Raw genomic sequence first — 22,977 nt, forward strand, 5'->3', positions numbered from 1 at the left:
TCGAGTTTCGGGTCGTGCACTGCTATGCCAAATGTTAGAAAATTCATAACTTCCTCATACGAAGTAAGATTTGGGCGTTCTCTTTATGGACGCTCTCAGTTTAACATATTCTAAGACTTTCATTTAGATTACTATGTATAAAAAGTTCTTTATCATAAATTCACTATTTACGTCTCCCGGTGTCGTGCCGGTTTTGCCGAAAAACTTCGACGGGTCATAACTTCTTCGTTATAACTCGGATTTCGGCGTTCTTTATATGTACTAAACCCTTGTAACATATACTACAACTTGTTTAGAATTAATACTTCTAATAATCTTCCATCAAAAACTCATTTTTGATGCTTATTGTCTCTAAAGTGAGTAGTCGGGATCTGCGGGCGTTACAATTATCTACCCTTAGGATGATTACGTCCCAAAATCATCAACGTAACAAGGCAGTATAATGATTCCATATGTTATCTCTTCATCCTAGGTAATAATCGTAACTTCCTTATTTCTTTGAATGAGTATCTAACTCTTGGACTCCTTGACTGCAGGCGGTGCTCGATCTTGCACTTGCTCCCTATCTCACGTTAGACTCCAAATTATGACCTTCAAGTCACAATCTCAATCCTCATTGGATACGAACTTAAGATAAGCTCTTTTATTACTACAATGGAACGATGTGTCATATTCTAATGACCTATCATCGTATGTTGCAATGCTTAGACTCAGGTCTCTTAGAGTCTTCTAGAACAGACTATACTTTCCTTCATGTTCTAATCTCATCTTAAAGGTACCATTTCTAGATACAAGCAACTGTCCCGATACCTCTACCGATCTCTTTGATTATCTTTTATTTCAATCTTTTGGTTTAAGTCGGATGCTTTATCAAACTTGGTTCTCTAAACCACGTAACATACTCATCGTAGTCGGACTCAATTCGATATGACCACTAGGGTCGGAATAACAATCATCTTCTTAACCATTACCAAAACGATGGTAACGACATATTTGAATAAAATGGTATCAATTACTAGCTTCTTGGTCACCTTGTGACTTTCCCTGATCCAAGTGTGAGTCATGTGCTTCCGGTAGTATAGGCCTCTACTACCATTCACACCTACTCATACTCGTCTCAAGTATTGTCTAGCAGTTCTCCAAGTTGTTATCACAAAAACAATTTTAACACATAAAAATGTGTCCAAACAATCATATAATTTTCTCTAGCCTCTACTAGGCCTTCTTCCACGTGTATCTTCAATCATCAATTCTGTTTCAACCCGGTTGGTGGTGGAAATGCCAGACGATGGGATAACTTCATGGATTCTACCAAAAATCTTTCTTTCTTCTAATCGAAAGTGAACTTCTCCCGTACTAGACGTATTATTTATTAGAAGCATTCTAAAGGAAAGATACCACTCTTAAAATATCTTCCGAAAGGTATCATTCACTATCGTAAGCCTTCTCATTTCCTCCATTTGCTCAGTCTGTTATGAGTCCTTATCTTGACATTCTATACACCAATGGAGGCGTTCGGGGTATCAAGACGAGAATATAGATAGAGGAAGATTTAGACGCGTATTCCTCCATATTACTCCAAATAGTTACATGCCAGTTCTAATATCGTAATTAAACGTTTAGAAACCTGAGCACATAAAATTTCCAGATCTAGTCGGCAACAAACCATTGATCCGATCAAACGATAGCATAAAGCATCACAAATCATTTAGCACATAAACGCATTTTAGGCGTCTTCCATAATTAAGCTAGTGCTTGTGTCTATTCAGGTGCACTTCCTAAAATATATTGTGTCAATCCCCACGACTGGATACTCCTCAACAATATTTTATTGTCAAATCCACAAGAGTATCAACCAATTATTGACCATGTCAAGCGAATGCTTGTGTGCTACATTCACGAGGTAGCGAAGATGGACCAAGAGATTGCTTCTGTCATTCACAAGCGAACCACGATCAAAATTATGGGCAGAGCAGGCAATGTTAATTCAATGGTCAAGGGCAAGATTGATTCGAAGTACCACACTGTGATGTTCGTCAGGGGCGAAGGACAGAAATGCCTATTCGCTCTTGTTGACAAACACCTCTTCTCAACTGCTTGCTTGGAGCACATATTGGAGATTATTCAGAGGTGTGATCAGAATACTGCAGCTTACAAGAACTTGTTCACTGATATGCTGAGGTGGTATATCTAGTTTCGACAGACAATTCTTGCGATAATCCCTCGGCTGTTCAAGGTGGTAAAGACTGTGAAGCCAACACAGAAGAAATAATCGCTCGCCTCATTTGACGCAAAGGGGGAGATTGTTGGGATTATTATGTTGCATCATGGGCTCGGTCCTTAGCCCAGTTTTGGTTACCGGTATGGGCCTGTCCAAATGTGCATGTTTTGTTCTAGGGTTTAGTATTTAAGCTGCATGCATGCAGTCTTTGTAGTTAACGCTTTCATTATTTTTCTCATTGAGTTTTGTAAACCCTAGCTCGCCTCTACAGTGGAAGTTCTTCATCGAGCTCTGTTGAGGCGTGACTATATTTGAATCATAAGCACAATGTTGATTCCATTCTGTGTTCATCACATTATTGTGTTTGTTTTTGTTTGATCTTTATATTTTACCTGTGAAAGATTTAATCGATCTAGGTTTTATTCACATCAATTGGTATCAGAGCAGGAGACTGTGTAATTCATACACATCTCTTATGTCGAAGAAGTTATTAGAGTTTTATATCGCATTGATTGATATTAATTGAGCCGTCATTCCATATTGACGTATCTCATTAATTGTCGATCTAACTCTAACGATATATTACAAGTCTGATCTTAAACAAGTAATCATTCAAACATCATTGCGATGTCAATGGATGATTCTCAAACCAATCCAATCAATATCTCCAACAACATTGGTTCTACGACAAGGATTTCGATCTTGTATACTCAAGATTATGAAGTTTGGACGCATTACTTTGAAGATTATGTGATTGGATCGGAGGATAATGGGTACCTAATCTGGGAAGCTATCACTGTTGGCCCATTCTCTCACTTAAGCACCTCAAAGATTGTTAAAACTCAGAAGGAGTACAATCAGCCTGTGAATGATGTAAAGGACATTCCTCAAGACGAGAAGGAAAAGTTTCAATGCAACATCAAGGCCTTGAGGATGATTAGGTTTGCTTTGCAGTCAGTGCGTTCCGTTTGGTGAGTTCTTGTGCTACTGCTAAAGAGATATTAGACAGATTAAAAGAATTGTATTCCACTGATGAAGATCTGGAACATTCAATTCAAACTCTTTTGCTTTCTGAATTTGGTGATTTCAAGCAGAAGACCGAAGAGAAATTGGTTCAGGCTTTTGATCGCTTTAATCATCTCTTAAGTAAGATGACAAAGCATGGGATCAAAAGGAAGGTTATTGAACAAAAGGTTACTTTCATGAACGGTCTAAGACCCGAATGGATGGCTATTGTATCCACTGTTAAAGCACATGAACAGTTCAAATCGTATTCTCTGGCGAAACTGGTGGGAATTTTGAAATCCCATGAAAGTGTACTATCTAAGGAAACGAGTGTGGTTTCCAGTTTGGGTTCTTTAGCCCTTGTCTCTAAAGGAAAAAATCTCTGTTGAAGAAGAAGAGGAATTGGATCTTTCCGATTACGATCTAACCGGTGAAGAATATGCCATGATGGTATCCAATCCTAGAAAATTCATTAAAAGGAAATTCCCAGCCAACAAGAACCGAAATTGGTATGGAAGTTACAGCGCTGAAAACGTTAAGGAGGAACCGAAGATGGGGTCGAACTCTGAAGATTCAAAGAAAGAAGTGAAAGTTTGTGGAGACTCAGTATTTGATTTCCATTACTGTGGAGGCAAGAACCACTTTGCAAAAGACTGTATGCTGAAAAAGAAAGCAAAAAAGATAGATGATGACGATGAGGAAGCGAGCCTCCTGAGACGACTGGAGGATATCAAGAAAAGAAAGTCTGTTGCTAACAATATTACTATGAATGCTTTTATTATACATGATACAAACAATCATGATGAATTTGGTGGTGTGGAAGTATGGTCCACAGATTCAGAGGATTAAGAAGTCAGAAAACCCACTCATGGGAAGGCGATGATGGTGAAAGAAGAACCTGTTGCAGGAAGGTGTTTAATGGTGACCGAAGGTGTGTCTCAAATGAGAGGATATACAACCGATGGTGGGATAGAAAGCGAGAAGGAGCGAGAGGACAGGTGTTTTGCTGCTAAACCTATTAGTGCACAGATCAACGAATGTGATGAGTTGATCAAGAAGGTACAAAATATTCTTGCTTCTCTAAATATACCTGTTACTAACTATGAAAAGGAATTAAATAACTTAAAATATAATTTTTCAAGCATAAGTAGCAGTCTTACCCAAACTCGTGTCACAAATTCTAACCTAACTGATCAAATTAGTAGGATATCGTCGAAGAGTGAGGAAAGGAGGATGTGGATTGAGCAGAAGGAGAAAGAGTTGATTAGGTCTAAGGATGATTCGATTTATTTGCAAAGAGACAATCTTAAACTTTTAAAACAATGAAATGTGTTATGTTTGATTGCTAAAAGACTTTATTTTAATATCACTCAGTTGCATCTTGATTGTGAAATAGGAAAGAACATACATCGCATGATTTTACCCTTTCTTGAGTTAAAGGAGGATGAAATCGATGTTGAAGTCTACAACTGTGAAAGCGTTGTATCTTCTGACGAGGTCTCTCCTACATATAAAATTGGTCTTGACAAAATTGAATCCTACATAAAGTCCAAAGACCACAAGGACATGCTCAAAAATTTGTTAGATGAGAATGATAAATTGAAGTTAAAACTGAAACTGTACAGAAATTTGACTCATTGAATGCCAAATTAAGTTTAGAAAATAAAATTGATGTTGAAAATGCATATGAACTTAATGAGGATGATGATCTGAGTGAAATGTCTGTAGAAGATTTGGTGGACTGTTCAGAATTTGTCAAGAGCGAACCTGAAACACGTAAAAATTTGTTTTCTGAAAATTCTGTTGAGTTCGCTCGCTCGTCAACAGACAAGACCAAAACTCTCAAAGCAAAAGTTGTTGTTTATCAAAAGGTACAAACCACTCCAAGTCAAATCTACATGGTCCCAGATGTCACTCCACAACAAACCGCAGAATTGACAGCTATGGTGGAAGAAGATAATGCAGCCGGATGTGAGGAATTCTTCTGGTCAGCACCAAGAGACAACGCTGATGAGACGAAAGGTCTATCTCAAAAGACCTCATGGAGAGTGAAAGGTAGATACGTGTCGGAACCACTAAATGAGTTTGCAAGATATGATGTGCCAAGCACAAGTGGAACCAAAACATCATTAGACGAACCTATGCAAACCACCAGTGAAACATCCTCAACAAAGAGCGACAACCATGCTCCTGCTTCAAAGAAAAAGGCTAACATCCACAGAAATCCAAAATAGGTGGCTGATCAAAAACACCAACGAAATCTGAGATACAAGAAGAATCTCTCAGAAAGAAAACAGTTTTGGAGATCGCAAAATCCTCACTATGTAAGGATCGAAAGGAAGCACAAGTCTCAAGAAAAATTAAGGAACCGAAAGGGTAGTTTCGGTCCCACACCTGAAAGGAACTGAAAAGAGAGTTTCGGTCCTCAGAACAACATCAACCGAAAGGGTAGTTTTGGTCCCTCGACTGAAAGGAACCGAAAGGGTAATGTCGGTCCCTCGACCGAAAGGAACCGAAAGGAGAGTTTCGGTCCTCGGAACAACATCAACCGAAAGATCAGTTTCAGTTCTCCACCCAATAGCAACCGAAACAGCGGTTTCGGTCCTCAACCCAATCAACCGAAAGAGCGGTTTCAGTCCTCAGCCCAATATCAACCGAAAGAGCAGTTTCGGTCCGTAACCATACAAGTTCAATCAGACGAACAGAAGACCCAACGTCACTTCTAAACCCGACTTTTCTAATTCTAATTCTAACTCCTCAAAAGATTTAAAGGGAAAAGGAAAGCTCTATCCAGAAGATGACAGAAGTCCAAAAGAGACACGAAAGAATGCTGACGCAAAAATCACAAAACCTACGTCTAATGAACCTAAACCAACCAAAATTAAGGTTTTCACTATAAAAAGAAAAAATGAAATGACTTTAATTAAACGTACTTACTTGATTGATATCTCTCTTACTATTCCCTATCCTGTAAAAGGCTCACAAGGACCCAAGAAACTTTGGGTTCCTAAATCTGCTTAATATTTTGCAGGTTATACGTGACGAGCAATTTGACGAAGAATGGTATATTGATAGTGGCTGCTCGCGTCACATGACAGGGAGGAAGGAAGAACTGAGGAAGTTTCGGTCTCTCAAAGATGGTGGTATTGTGAAGTACGGCAACAACTCATTTGGTACTATCAAAGGGTATGGAATGATTACCAATGGCAATTTCTCAATAAGAAAGGTAGCGTATGTTGAAGGGCTCCAACACAACCTAATCAGCATATCACAGCTGGTGGTTGGAACTGGATTGAAGGTATCATTTGATGATGAAGGCTCAGAAATAGTCGATAAGAAGTCTAATAACGTTCTGCTGAAATCTAAGAGAAAGGGGGAAATGTATCCTTTGAACCTCAACCAAATTCGAGGTAAACCAGCAGTTTGCTTACTCACGAAGGCTCACTCAGATGAAAGCTGGTTATGGAATCGAAGACTCTCTCATCTGAATTTCAAGGATATCAACAAGCTGGTTTTAGGTGATCATGTTTGAGGTCTTCCAGTTCTCAAATTTGACAAAGAACATCTTTGTGCAACCTGTGAAATGGGAAAGCAATGTAGGCAAAGTCATCCTTCTATTATCAACACAAAGGTGATAGAACCGTTGGAGTTTTTACATATTGATCTGTGTGGTCCCTCTTCCATTGAAAGCATTGGTGGAAACAAGTACATTCTGGTTATAGTGGACGATTTCTCTCGATTCACATGGGAGTTCTTCTTGAAGAAGAAATCTGAAGCTACTCCAAAGCTTAAGCTCTTCATAAAATAGGTAGAAATTCAATTGAGGAAAGTTGTTCGTAATGTTAGGAGTGACAACAGCTTGGAATTCAAAAACAAAGATTTTGAAGATTTTCTTGCTGAGAAGGGAACGACTCATAATTTCTCAGCCCCATACACTCCACAGCAGAATGGTATCGTTGAAATGCGAAACCGATCTCTGTGTGAAGCGGCTCGAACGATGTTATGCTTCGCATCCTTGCCTTTGTATTTCTGGGCTGATGCAATTGCTGCTGCTTGTTATACTCAGAACAGATCATATCTAAACAAGCGATTCTCCATCACTCCTTACAAGATCTTGAACAATCGTAAACCGAATGTGAAATTCTTTCATGTGTTCGGTTCAAGATGCTTCGTCTTCAACTCCAGATAGGATTGAAACAAGTTTGATGCTAAGGCTGATGAAGGAATATTCTTAGGTTACTCCCTGAATTCTAAGGCGTATAGAGTTCTGAATAAGCGCTCTAAGAAGATTGAAGAAACATACTATGTCACTTTTGACGATAGCTATGTTAAGAAGATGAAGTCCACAGGAGGTGCAACGCAAGAAATCTTTCCAAAGAATGGTCAAGTTACTGCCTTTATTTCAAATCTTTTCGAGCAATATTTTCTTCTTATTGATGAGCCTCCAAAAGCAATTGATTCTGAGTTAACGGCGAAAGACAATAAGGTTGATAATCTAAAACAAATCATCGATGATACTGCTCAAAAGATGGCTGATGATCAACCCAAAGAAACCGAGAGGCCAGAAGCAAGCGAACCTTTGAATGACTGTCCTAATGTCCAGGGGGAGGGTCAATCTCTTCAACACGATCAAGGTTCATCATTCCAGGGGGGGAGTCTATCGTCACAATCTTCAAGCTCCTCTGAGAATCCAATCGAAGGAGGTGATACCACTCCAAATTCTGAACAGGCGTCATCCTTCCGGGGGGAGAACACCAACGTCAATTATGATGACATTCTGTCAGAATTGGAAGAAGAAATCAATGCAGAATTGGATCCCACATGTGATCCAAATTACCCACCGCTTATTAAATGGACCAAAGATCATCCTCAGAGTCAAATTATTGGGGAATCTTCTGAAAAGGTCTTAACTCGATCTCAAATCAAAGCGAAACAAGTTGCACTCTTTTCACAAGTAGAGTTTTGCATGTTCAACTCCTTTGTTTCTAAAGTTGAACCGAAGACCATTAATTCTGCACTTGATCACTCTGACTGGGTGCAAGCCATGCAAGATGAGTTGAATGAATTTGAAAGAAATAAAGTATGGCATCTTATTCCAACTCCAAAGGATGCTTCAGTTGTAGGTCTCAAATGGGTATTCAGAAACAAGATGGATAAGGAGGGGAATGTCATTCGTAACAAAGCTCGGTTGGTTGTCAAAGGCTACTGTCAGGAAGAAGGCATCGATTATGAAAAGACCTTCGCTCTTGTTGCAAGATTAGAGTCTGTTCGTATCTTTCTTGCCTATGCTGCACACAAGAACTTTGAAGTCTATCAGATGGACGTCAAATTTGCCGTTCTCAACGGAGAACTTGAAGAGATTGTGTATGTTGAGAAAACGCCAGGTTTCGTGAACGAGAAGTATCCAGATCATTGTTACATACTTGACAAAGCGGTATATGGCCTAAAACAGGCTCCCAGAGCATGGTATGAAACTCTAACTCGATTCTTAAAAATGTCTAAATTTAAACAAGGTTCGGTTGACCCAACCTTCTTTCTTAAGAGAGAAGGTAACCACCTTATGATAGTCCAAATTTATGTTGATGACATCATCTTTGGCTCCACGAATCCCAGCTTAACAGCTGAATTCAGGAAGTTGATAGAAACTAAATTTGAGATGAGCTCAATGGGTCCAATTAACTTTTTCCTTGGCTTAAACATTAGACAGGGACCCGAAGGCATTTCTATTAATCAGGAGGCATACACCAAGATACTATTGGCTAAGCTTGGTATGACGGGAGACTCCAAAGTTAAAGTGCCAATGGCCTTTGGGACAAAGCTTACACCCTCATTGGAAAATCCAGTTGTTGATATGACGCTCTATCGTCAAATGATTGGGTCTCTGATGTATCTCACAGCCAGTAGACCTGATATCATGTTTTCAGTCTGTTATTGTGCCAGATTCCAAGCTAACCCCCGCGAACCTCATCTGCAAGCCGTGAAAAACATCTTTCGCTATCTAAAGCGAACCTCTTCTCTTGGTTTGTGGTATCCAGCCAACTCAAGATTCTTTGTTCAAGCGTTCTCAGACGCTGACTTAGGTGGTTGTAGATTAGATCGTAAATGCACCACTGGAGGATGCCAATTTCTAGACGGTAAATTGGTTAGCTGGTAATCGAAGAAACAAACTTGTGTCTCTCTCTCCACTGAAGAAGCTGAATACATCGTTGCAGCATCATGCACATCTCAAGTTGTATGGATACAAAGTCAACTAAGAGATTACGGGCTGAACATGAAGAAAATTCCACTATATTGCGACTCTGAAAGTGCAATTAGGATTTGTCATAACCCAGTGCAACACTCAGATACCAAACATATAGAATTGAGGTATCACTTTATCAAGGATCATGTGGAAGATGGCAACGTGGAAATTCACTTTGTAAGGACAACTGATCAATTGGTAGATATATTCACTAAGGCTTTACCTGAAGCTAGCTTCAATAAGATTTTGCAAGGCCTAGGAATGATGGAAGCAGAATCAGTACCAAAATCGCATTCGCTTCAATAAAGGTAAGAAGCGAAATAGAGCGAACCGAAATGAACCGAACGTTCGGTCTATTTCGGGTTCCATCTATTTCGGGTGAAGCTCGACCAAGAACCGAAATGAACTGAATGTTCGGTCTATTTCGGGTTCGGTCCTTCTGAACTTGTTCGCTTCTTTTTCTTCTCAAGGCATTTTCATTGTATTACCATGTACATTCTTTTCAATACTTCTTTTTATATTTATAAAATTCAAAAATATTTTTCCTTTTTTGTTCAATTAAATATTTTTCACAAAATACAAAAATATTTTTCGTTTTAATCAATTTTTTTAAGTATTATTCTCAATGATGAAGATCCACAAGGTATGATTTCTTTTCTACACACGTTCTATACGTCCCTAGAAGCATGCTTGTTGCATGTTGACTAAAGCCTTGAAAGATTTTGAGTGAAGCCTTAATAACATGATATATACAAATCATGTTTTCCCAAGCTAGGCTGCAATATTCACTCTAATCATGAGCTACCTTACTCTACTCACATTGAGCTTAGAGTTTTCTGCTTAGTCCTTCTTTCATAGCAGAGGTACATCTATTTCTTATACCACCTCCATCATTTTTCTCCATTATACTTTGTTTCACCAATATAACCCTTGAGACTCTCAGCATTTACCACTGAGGTTTATGGTTATACAAAATATGTGTTAATGATCTTAGTTTCGTGCCACTATGTACTAAGTGAAACCCACAATTCAACACCAATAATGAATTGACGGTGAATTATCATATTCAAGATCTTACTTGTTACCTACTGAAATCTCTTTTTATTTTTGAGTGATCTTTTATGAATTTGTCTAAAACCAAGGCTTTTCTTCCCCTAAAGATCCAGTTTATTTTTTTTTGAGATTTCTATAATTTCTTTTGTCATTACAAAATATATCCTACCTACTTGTTCAACAGATCACATTGATCTCATAAGTCCTTCATTCAGTTTCGGTCTTATGTCAAGTATCGAAATCATGAATTGAAGTGAAAGCCACCCTTTATACAATCTAAAAAAAATGTCTTTCAATACTTCTTAACAAGTTTTTGATCGTTATTTAATGGGAAACCAAACAAGCACTTTAATGTCTCTCTTGACTTTGAAGGAAGCGATTCGTGCCCAGAATCAGTCGTTTTATGTCTTTTTAAGACATCACAAATTATCACAAAAATTTTGCTTTATTTCTTTATCTTTTACACCTTATGCACGAAAATTTTTAATTCTCCACAATCTGGTTCTTTTAATGCTGTTCAATAAAGCATAACAGGCAATGACGATTCAAGTGGAGTATGGGGTGACGATTGGAATAAAGTGAACGCTGACTCAGCGGTTATCCAATCGTTTTCCTGATTTGAAAAAGCGATTTTTATGGAATGGCATGCAAAAAGGAAACGCCCTTTCTCTTTCATGCCTCATCATCGGGTATGACAACTGTTCATCTGTCAAGTCAGGCGCTATTTTTGAAATAATCCAAGATATCAACCGGATTTTTCTCTCTCCTCCTGTACGTATAAAAGGTTTTGGCACGCTGATCTTTATCCTTTCATCACTCACAAAAATCTCTCAAAGAACAAAGGCGATTTATCTCACTGTTCGTCATCTTCTCCAAGCTTCTACAATGGCATATTCTTCTTCAGTTCATGATACCTCTGCTCACCAACCCCTTCTCACCATCAAACCTCAACAAAACTTGATCATCGATCTTACTCCCTTCATCAATGAACCCTAAATGGTCTATGGCGTCGAGTGCCTCAAATACTCGACTCTCGTCGACGTTCTGACCAAAGTTGAAGTCGTTCCCATGTCCTGCCTCTCACTCTCCTACTCCACTGCCTATTACGAAAAAACTGCTGAAAGGATTCACTTTGAAGTCCACAACGAGAAGAATTCTATCTCCAAGCATCGCTTTTGTGCCCTAATTGGTCTCTCTTAAGAACCAAACTTGGTTAACCCTGATTTGATCACTACTGGTCAGCTTTTCTCAATGTTCTATCAAATGGGGTATACTGATACCCTAACCATTATAACCAAGTTCAAGAAGTCTTGCCTTCCTCCTCAATGGAATGGCCTTTTATGCTGTTCAAAGGACTCTCTGAGCGAAGCGCCGGCTCAGATGGATCGAGCAAGTCTTTTATAACTGTGCTTTATGGTCTGTACCATGGGATATATTTGGATTATGGAACCATTCTCTGGCAACAACTGGTTCAAAGCTTGGTCTCTTCGTCAAGACACTCAGAGATCTCCTGTGGGCGATATTGGTCTATAATCACTAAGTGGGTAATGGATCGTCTTCACATTCCAATCATGGTGGATTCTCTTCTCTCCTCCATCGCCACTTTTCACACAACCAAGATAATCATCACAGATCCCACCAAGTACTCCTTCATTGGATCCGTTCCTAACACCATGCTCGCTTGTGTCTCTACAGCGAGTAACGTTGTGCAACAATACAGGAAGATTCCGTCTTCGGGTCCAAGGGAGCTTATGCCAGCCATGGTTCGCTCCATTGAAGAGGCTGACAAGCCAGCGAAAAGGAGAAAGAAAACTGACACCCATAAAGAGACACAAGTTTCCAAACCAACCAAGGGGCAAACCCCTAAGAAGCGAAAGTCTGACAAGGCTGCTCCATCACAGCCTCAACCAAAGAAGCAGAAGAAGCCCGCTAGGAATCTTATACTCCAATCTTCCAGTGATTCAGACTCAGAGTCCCAAACATAAATCTGCTCCTCCTTCAGACTCTGAAAGCGAAAGCTCTAAAGATGAGGCTTCGGGTCGTAGTGACACCCCACCTCGCTCCCCTACCCCAGAAATTCCAGTTCGCTCCCAACCTCCTTCTCCTCCACCTGTTACTATCCCAGTATCCATCCCTCCAATATTTCCTATCCCCACCACTTAACCATCCACCACTATTCCATCCCGAGTCCAATATTCATAGACACTACCACCACTACCACTACCACCGGCGCTCACTCTACGGCTCCCACTCCACCTGTTACAATTGAACCACAAGTAACAACCAAACCTCCAACCACTACCAAACCCTTATCTCCTACTCCATCTACTGACACTTCCCCAGTTCTAGGTGGTGAGGACTTGGAATTTGATTCCACTTATTTTAGTCCTTACCGTGTATAGAGGGATGAAGATGATGATGAGCCTGTTACCAAGTGTCATCTCAAAGCAGTCAACGACAAACTTGATCAACTGCTTTCCTCCTCTTCCTCTGGGGATTACTCAGATGCTGCTCTCAAGGCATTGTTCTCCTCTGTTGTCAAAGAACATAATGCCTCCCTTACTGCTGCAGCTAAGGCTATAGACGCCTCCACTTCCCAATGCCAGAAAGCCTCCCTCGCTATTGAGGCTTCCACCAAGGAGTGCAAAGAAGCGACCGCAAAAGTCGATAAACTAATTTCTGAGGCTCACTTATTTTTAGACTCTTTGCAGGCGGCTGCTCAGAAGAATTCTCAAACTGTTAATGCTTCGGTGGATAATCTTCAACGTTCTCTTCAAACTAAACGGTCCAACCTTGAAGCTGCACGCCAAGCAATCAAAGCTGCTAACGAAACTCTACATGCTAATGTTAATGATCGCTTGACCCAACTGGAGGCAGAGTTGGCTGTAGAGAATCGTATCATGGATGAGCTTAACAGAAGAACCTCTCAGCTGAAGATGCAGAATCTCAAGCTTCGTACTGCCACTGCTGAGCTCCATGATGTCAAATATGAAACAGAGGTTATACGAAGTTCTGTTGGCGATGTCCACTCTATTTTACTTCATCTTCTTGAAGCCCATGATCCCATCATCACCATTACTATCCGACGGCACTTGGCTGACAAACTCAGGCCAGCCTTGGACATCCTTAGTCGTATTGAGGGTGTTTCGGTGACTAGTGTCCAACCAAAACAAGGGGGAGAGAAGGCAAAAACTCAACCTCCTCCTGCACTGAAACCATCTACTGAACCGAAGGGTAATGAAGCTTCGGTCAGTAATAGAGCCAAGAAGAAGAAGAAAATTGGGGAGGATGACACTGATAATGAAGATGATTTCTATGTTGAAAATCCAGAAAAGGCTTTTCAGAAGACAAAATCTTCTGATAAAGAGCTAGCAGAAAAGTTCAAGAAACAACAGGCTGAGCTTGAGCAAAAGCATAAGGAAAAGGAGCTCCTAGACCCGAAGGTGTGCCATTGATGAACCAAGCACACTTTGGCTTGAGCATGTGATGTCGTTTGGGCTTGATAACTCAAAGGATGCACAGTTTGACATGTCGATCACGCGAAAGGCATTCACCTTTCATTGCTTCAACTCGACTGTTGCCATCCCATCTCCAGACCCGAAGGTGGATAGGGATCTGTTGGAGTTCTACTTAGAGTTTGCTCAACCCCAGTACTTGACCTGGAGTTCGAAGAAAATTACAACTGTCAAGGTTTTGAAGCCCTACTCAGCAGGGAAGTTTATTAATGTTAAATTCAAAGTGACTCAAGGCACTGAAGGCTCAGTTCATAACTTTACTCTTGCTGATCTACCGAACCTCAATCCCCACGATTGGATACTCCTCAACAATATTTTATTGTCAAATCCACAGGAGTATCAGCCAATTATTGACCATGTCAAGCGAATGCTTGTGTGCTACATTCACGAGGTAGCGAATATGGACCAAGAGATGGCTTCTGCCATTCACAAGTGAACCACAATCAAAACTATGGGCAGAGCAGGCAATGTTAATTCAATGGTCAAGGGCAAGATTGATTCGAAGTACCACACTGTGATGTTCGTCAGGGGCGTAGGACAGAAATGCATGTTCGCTCTTGTTGACAAACACCTCTTCTCAACTGCTTGCTTGGAGCATATATTGGAGATTATTCAGAGGTGTGATTAGAATACTGCAGCTTACAAGAATTTGTTCACTGATATGCTGAGGTGGTATATCTAGTTTCGGCAGACACTTCTTGCGATAATCCCTTGGCTGTTCAAGGTGGTAAAGACTGTGAAGCCAACACAGAAGAAATAATCTCTCGCCTCATTTGACGCAAAGGGGGAGATTATTGGGATTATTATGTTGCGTTATGGGATCGGTCCTTAGCCCAGTTTTGGTTGCCGGTATGGGCCTGTCCAACCGTGCATGTTTTGTTCTAGGGTTTAGTATTTAAGCTGCATGCATGCATTCTTTGTAGTTAACGCTTTCATTATTTTTCTCATTGAGTTTTGTAAACCCTAGCTCGCATCTACAGTGGAAGTTCTTCACCGAGCTCTGCTGAGGCGTGACTATATTTGAATCATAAGCACAACGTTGATTCCATTCTGTGTTCATCACATTATTGTGTTTGTTTTTGTTTGCTCTTTATATTTTACCTATGAAAGATATAATCGATCTAAGTTTCATTCACATCACTATACACCAATGCAGGCGTTCGGGGTATCAAGACGAGAATATAGATAGAGGAAGATTTAGACGTGTATTCCTCCGTATTACTCCAAATAGTTACATGCCAGTTCTAGTATCGTAATTAAACATTTAGAAACCTCAGCACATAAAATTTCTAGATCTGGTCGGCAGCAGACCATTGATCCGATCAAACGATACCATAAAACATCACATATCATTTAGCACATAAAAGCATTTTAGGCGTCTTCCATAATTAAGCTAAGGCTTGTGTCTATTCGGGTGAACTTCCTAAAATATATTAGACACACTCCTCACGATCATCGCTTAGCATTTTAAGTTTAAGTCTAGAAATAAATCCTTATTTCTAGTTCGCTTAAACTAATGCTCTGATACCAACTGTGACATCCCCATTTTCACGGCCAGAAAAGACCGATTATGTTTATGCTTTATAAAAATCGGAGTACCCTTTTTATAAAAATGTTGTGGAATTTGTTCCCAGGAAATCATGATAGATACGTTATCAAAGCATTTCCGAAGAAATGTATTTTTTTTATTTATTTTAGAACATTGGGATGTCATCGTCAATACAGAAACATAAGCATAAACAGAAATTACATTCATTATCATTAGTGATTTACATCTCCTTAATCTCTCAGTGTAATGTAACTTCATATCGACACCTGTGATACAAATAAACTGAGTGGGTCAGGTTGGGAAACCTGGTGAGTACATAGGGTTTTCAACCCACAATAATATAATTAACTTGTTTCTTCACATAATACATGTCAAACAATTAACCCGATTACCCATCCTCATTTTCTTCATTTGATATTCCCTACAGTATTACCTTAAGGTTCATCTCCTAATTTGTATTTAGCTCTCATCCCTTTGCATCTCATTTCCTTATATGTTCGTTCCTAAGGACTTTTTCTAACGATCATCACCTACATCACATAGAAAATAATGGTTTGGGGATTACTCCCTCGATACACACCGAGTAAGGGTTGGAGTATCATCGCATGAATACGTAGTTACAACATTGCCTGAACTCGTAACTCATAGTAAGGGCTAGAGTATCATCACATGAATACGTAATTACAACATCACCTGAACTCGTAATTCATAGTAAGCGTTAGCGTACCATCACAAGAATACGTAGTTACAACATACCCTGAACTCGTAATTCATCACCTACATGTTGTGAGCATGCTGGTGTTTCCACAGGGTTGTCTCTAATAGTCCGTGATCGCCATCTATACTCTGGTAGACGACTACATCTCCAAATTGTCGGACAAGGTTATAGTATCTTTCATCCTACATCACCGATTCATCATCATTATCTATCACCTAACTATCATCACCTATCTCACATCATTTTATTTCATCACACACCAACTATTGCATCTACCCATGTTTTATCCCAACATATTTGTAGATATCAAAATAAATATATATTTTAAGTCATTTAAAACATGTATAAAATCATTCATCCAACATAGACAGCAGGTATTCAATAATATGCACACATAGCACGTACTTTATATAAAATACTTCATATCTATCTGTAAGATGAAAGGGACCATGCACTCACTTGATAAGGTGGTGACTCGGTACTCGGACAGCGCTTCGTTTACTTTAAAATAATTTCCTTCGATGAAACCAATTATTATTACCACTAGATTTTAGTCTAATATTTATCGTGACTAATTCTTAGTCTTATTATAATTATTATTATTATTATTATTATTATTATTATTATTATTATTATATAAGCATTTACAAAATACTTTTCAACCACTATGTACAGACAGGGGCCAAACATAAAACACCAGAGGGCAGGACCATTTTGGTATATAGCACTTCTAAAATCCAACAACCCTATGCGGCCCTTTAAACCAGATTCCTCGTACCGCGAGTAGTAAAAAAGATATTATAACGACACTTATATAAATCATAATAATAGCTCTAATATTTATTATAAGTTCATAATAACAATACTAATTTTAAATATAAGCTATATTAAAATAGGGTAAGCATAATTTACCTACAAGGGGGTTTTAGTTAGGAGTCGGGATCTGCAGGGACAGAACTTCGTCGCTGAATCTTTCTAAGAGAGATTCGTGCAGCGCTTCAGCGCTCACCTTACTATACTAAAACTACAGAAAGAGAAGTCGAATCACGAGTGACTGAATGCTCGGGGGATAAGAAGAGAAAGACTCTTGAATCAAGAGAATGGTGCAAGAAATATGAGATCCCATGCATTGGTATTTACAAGTACTACAACTTTCATTTAGACGCCGTTAGCTAATTCTCATTCTACCTCAGATTTACAAAACTGTATTGAATTTATCGCGCTCGAAGAGTAGGGACCAAGTTTCGTCCATATCTTTAACATACGAGCTCTACTCTCGACATTCTTTATATCCGCACATAGGTAAAAATAAGATCTAAAGCTTTCATTTAGACTCCGTCGGCTAATTCTCGACCGATCTTAAATTTAACAGTAGGAGGAGATCATACTGTTAAATGTCCGCGTAAAATTCATAACTTCTACATACGGACTCCGTTTTCGTCTGTATTTTTACTGTTTAGTTCCTATTAATGAGATCTTCAACTCTCATTTAGGTCGCATAGGCCAAAAACCGCTCGAACTAAAATTCGAGTTTCGGGTCGTGCACTGCTATGCTAAATGTTAGAAAATTCATAACTTCCTCATACGAAGTCAGATTTGGGCGTTCCTTTTAAGGAAGCTCTCAGTTTTACATATTCTACGACTTTCGTTTAGATTACTAAGGCTAAAAAGTCCTCTATCGTAAATTCACTATTTACGTCTCCCGGTGTCGTGCCGGTTTTGCCGAAAAACTTCGACGGGTCATAACTTCTTCGTTATAACTCGGATTTCGGCGTTCTTTATATGTACTGAAACCTTGTAACATATACTACAACTTGTTTAGGATTAATCCTTCTAAATAATCTTCCATCAAAAACTCATTTTTGATGCTTGTTGTCTCTAAATTGACTAGCCCGGATCTGCGGGCGTTACAATTATCTACCTTTAGGATGATTACGTCCCAGGATCATCAACGTAACAGGGCAGTATAATGATTCCATATGTTATCTCTTCATCCTAGGTAATAATCGCAACTTCCTTGTTTCTTTGAATGAGTATCTAACTCTTGGACTCCTTGATTGCAGGCAGTGCTCGATCTTGCACTTGCTCCCTATCTCACGTTAGACTCCAAATTATGACCTTCAAGTCACAATCTCAATCCTCATTGGATACAAACTTAAGATAAGTTCTTTTATTACTACGATGGAACGATGTGTCATATTCTATTGACCTATCATCGTATGTTGCAATGCTTAGACTCAGGTCTCTTAGAGTCTCCCAGAATAGACTATACTTTCCTTCATGTTCTAATCTCATCTTAAAGATAGCATTTCTAGATACAAGTAACTATCGCGATACCTCTACCAATCTCTTTGATTATATTTTATTTAAATCTTCCGGTTTAAGTCAGAGGCTACATCAAACTTGGTTTTCTGAACCACGTAACATATTCATCGTAGTCGGACTCAATTCGATATGACCACTAGGTTCGGAATAACAATCATCTTCTTAGTCATTACCGAAACAATGGTAATGACATATTTGAATAAAACGATATCAACTACTAGCTTCTTGGTAACTTTGTGACTTTCCCTGATCCAAGCGTGAGTCATGTGCTTCCAGTAGTATAGGCCTCTACTACCATTCACGCCTACTCATACTCGTCTCAAGTATTGTCTCGCAGTTCTCCAAGTTGTTATCACAAAAACAATTTTAACACATACAAATGTGTCCAAACAATCATATAATTTTCTCTAGACTCTACTAGGACTTCTTCCATGTGTATCTTCAATCATCAATTATCTTTCAACCCGGTTGGTGGTGGAAATGTCAGACGATGGGATAACTTCATGGATTCTACCAAAAATCTTTCTTTCTTCTAATCGAAAGTGCACTTCTCCCATACTACACGTATTAATTATTAGAAGCATTCTAAAGGCAAGACACCACTCTTAAAATATCTTCTGATAGGTATCATTCACTATCGTAAGCCTTCTCATTTCCTCCATTTGTTCAATCTGTTATGAGTCCTTATCATGACATTCTATACACCAATGCAGGCATTCGGGGTATCAAGACGAGAATATAGATAGAGGAGGATTTAGACGCGTATTCCTCGGTATTACTCCAAAATAGTTACATGCCAGCTCTAATATCGTAATTAAACGTTTAGAAACTTGAGCACATAAAACTTTCAGATCTAGTCTGCAGCAGACCATTGATCTGATCAAACGATAGCATAAAACATCACAAATGATTTAGCACATAAAAGCATTTTAGGCGTCTTCCATAATTAAGCTAGTGCTTGTGTCTATTCAGGTGAACTTCCTAAAATATATTAGACACACTCCTCACGATCATCGCTTAGCATTTTAAGTTTAAGTCTAGAAATAAATCCTTATTCCTAGTTCGCTTAAACTAATGCTCTGATACCAACTGTGACATCCCCATTTTCACGGCCAGAAAAAACCGATTATGTTTATGCTTTATAAAAATCGGAGTACCTTTTTTATAAAAATGTTGTGGAATTTGCCCAGAAAAACATAATAAATACGTTATCAAAGCATTTTCGAAAAAATGTATTTTTTATTTATTTTAAAACATTGGGATGTCATCGTCAATACAGAAACATAAGCATGAACAGAACTTACATTCATTATCATTAGTGATTTACATCTCCTTAATCTCTCAGTGTAATGTAACTTCATATCGACACCTGTGATACAAATAAACTGAGTGGGTCAGGTTGGGATACCTGGTGAGTACATAGGGTTTTCAACCCACAATAATATAATTAACTTGTTTCTTCACATAATACATGTCAAACAATTAACCCGATTACCCATCCTCATTTTCTTCATTTGATATTCCCTAAAGTATTACCTTAAGGTTCATCTCCTATATCGTATTTACCTCTCATCCCTTTGCATCTCATTTCCTTATATGTTCATTCCTAAGGACTTTTCGTAAGGATCATCGCCTACATCACATAGAAAATAATGGTTCGGGGATTACTCCCTTGATACGCACCTTGTAAGGGTTGGAGTATCATCACATGAATACGTAGTTACAACATCGCCTGAACTCGTAATTCATAGTAAGGGTTAGATTATCATCACATGAATATGTAGTTACAACATCACCAGAACTCATAATTCATAGTAAGGGTTAACGTACCATCACATGAATACGTAGTTACAACATCGTCTGACCTCGTAATTCATCACCTACAGGTTGTGAGCCTGCTGGTGTTTCCACGGGGTTGTCTATAATAGTCTGTGGTTGTCATCTATACTCTGGTAGACGACTACATCTCCAAATTGCCGGACAATGTTATAGTACCTTTCATCCTACATCACCGATACATCATCACCTATCAATCACCTAATTATCATCACCTATCTCTCATCATTTTATTTCATCACACACCAACTATTGCATCTACCCATGTTTTATCCCAACATATTTGTAAATATAAAATATATATATATATATATATATATATATATATATTTTAAGTCATTTAAAACATGTATAAAATCATTCATCCAGCATAGACAGCAGGTATTCAATAATATGCACACATAGCACGTAATTTATATAAAATACTTCATATCTATGTGTAAGATGAAAGGGACCATGCACTCACTTGATAAGGTGGTGACTCAGTACTCGGACAGCGCTTCGTTTACTTTAAAATAATTTCCTTCGATGAAACCTATTATTATTACCACTAGATTTTAGTCTAATATTTACTGTGACTAATTATTATTATTATTATTATTATTATTATTATTATTATTATTATTATTATTATTATTATAATTATTATATAAGTGTTTAAACAATACTTTCCAACCAGTATGTACAGATAGGGGCCAGACATAAAACACCAGAGGGCAGGACCATTTTGACATATAGCACTTCTGAAATCCAACAACCCTATGCGGCTCTTTAAACCAGATTCCTCGTACCGCGAGTAGTTAAAAAGATATTATAACGACACTTACATAAATCATAATAATAGCTCAAATATTTATTATAAGTTCATAATAACAGTACTAATTTTAAATATAAGCTATATTAAAATAGGGTAAGCATAAATTACTTATAAGGGGGTTTTAGTTAGGAGTCGGGCTCTGCAGGGGCAGAACTTCGTCGCTGAATCTTTCTAAGAAAGATTCGTGCAGCGCTTCAGTGCTCTCCTTACTATACTAAAACTACAGAAAGAGAAGTCGAATCACGAGGGACCGAAATGCTCGGGAGATAAGAAAAGAAAGACTCTTGAATCAAGAGAATGATGGAAGAAATATGAGAGACCAAGCCTTTTATTTATAGTAATTGAATTTACAAAAACTACCCTCCATAATTACTTGATGACCTGATAGTTATATAAATGACTAAACACCCCTTCATAATACTATTTTAAATATATTTAACGATATTTGTACTAAACAAATGTCGAAATTACTCAACACTAGTCTTATAATAACCGCATCGTCGATACCTTTCTTATGATATATACATTTGTAGATATATATATATATATATATATATATATATATATATATATATGTGTGTGTGTGTGTGTGTGTGTAGGTATATTTGATTTATACTTTATTTTAATACATAAATATGCTATTATAATTTGTAACTCATTCATACGAACTCCATTTTTGACGTTGTTTATATCCATGCATTGGTATTTACAAGTACTACAACTTTCATTTAGACGCCGTCAGCTAATTCTCATTCTACCTCAGATTTACAAAACTGTATCGAATTTATCGCGCTCGAAGAGTAGGGACCAAGTTTCGTCCATATCTTTAACATACGAGATCTACTCTCAACATTCTTTATATTCGTGCATAGGTAAAAATAAGATCTAAAGCTTTCATTTAGACTCTCTCAGCTAATTCTCAACCGATCTTAAATTTAACAGTAGGAGGATATTATATTGTTAAATGTCCGCGTAAAATTCATAACTTCTACATACGGACTCTGCTTTCGTCTGTGTTTTTACCGTTGAGTTCCTATTAATGAGATCTTCAACTCTCATTTAGGTCACGTATGCCAAAAACCGCTCGAACTAAAATTCGAGTTTCGGGTCGTGTACTGCTATGCCAAATGTTACAAAATTCATAACTCCCTGATACGAAGTCAGATTTGGGCATTATTTTTATGGACGCTCTCAGTTTAACATATTCTATGACTTTCGTTTAGATTACTAAGGCTAAAAAGTCCTCTATCGTAAATTCACTATTTACATCTTCCAGTGACGTGCTGGTTTTGCCGAAAAACTTTGACGGGTCATAACTTCTTTGTTATAACTCGGATTTCGGCATTCTTTATATGTACTGAACCCTTGTAACATATACTACAACTTGGTTAGGATTAATCCTTCTAAATAATCTTCCATCAAAAACTCATTTTTTATGCTTATAGTCTCTAAATTGACTAGCTCGGATCTGCGGGCGTTACAAAGAAGAATGTTCAAAGGAATGTACTTTGAATGTGAAACTTCATATCTATGGAATTTCCTTGTAACAATCTCCAATAGAGCATTTTGTAATATCATTGGCAAAGTCTTGGTGGCTTTGGTGTTGTGACATTACGAAATGATCGTTGCATAAAATGTTAGAATCTAACATATTCTAATAGTGGCAAGAATTTGGTATTCTTACACTTATGATAAGG

The sequence above is a fragment of the Lactuca serriola genome, chromosome 7 (assembly GCF_051521515.1).
Source record: "Lactuca serriola cultivar US96UC23 chromosome 7, Lser_US96UC23_V15, whole genome shotgun sequence".
In the NCBI taxonomy this organism is placed as follows: domain Eukaryota; kingdom Viridiplantae; phylum Streptophyta; class Magnoliopsida; order Asterales; family Asteraceae; genus Lactuca; species Lactuca serriola.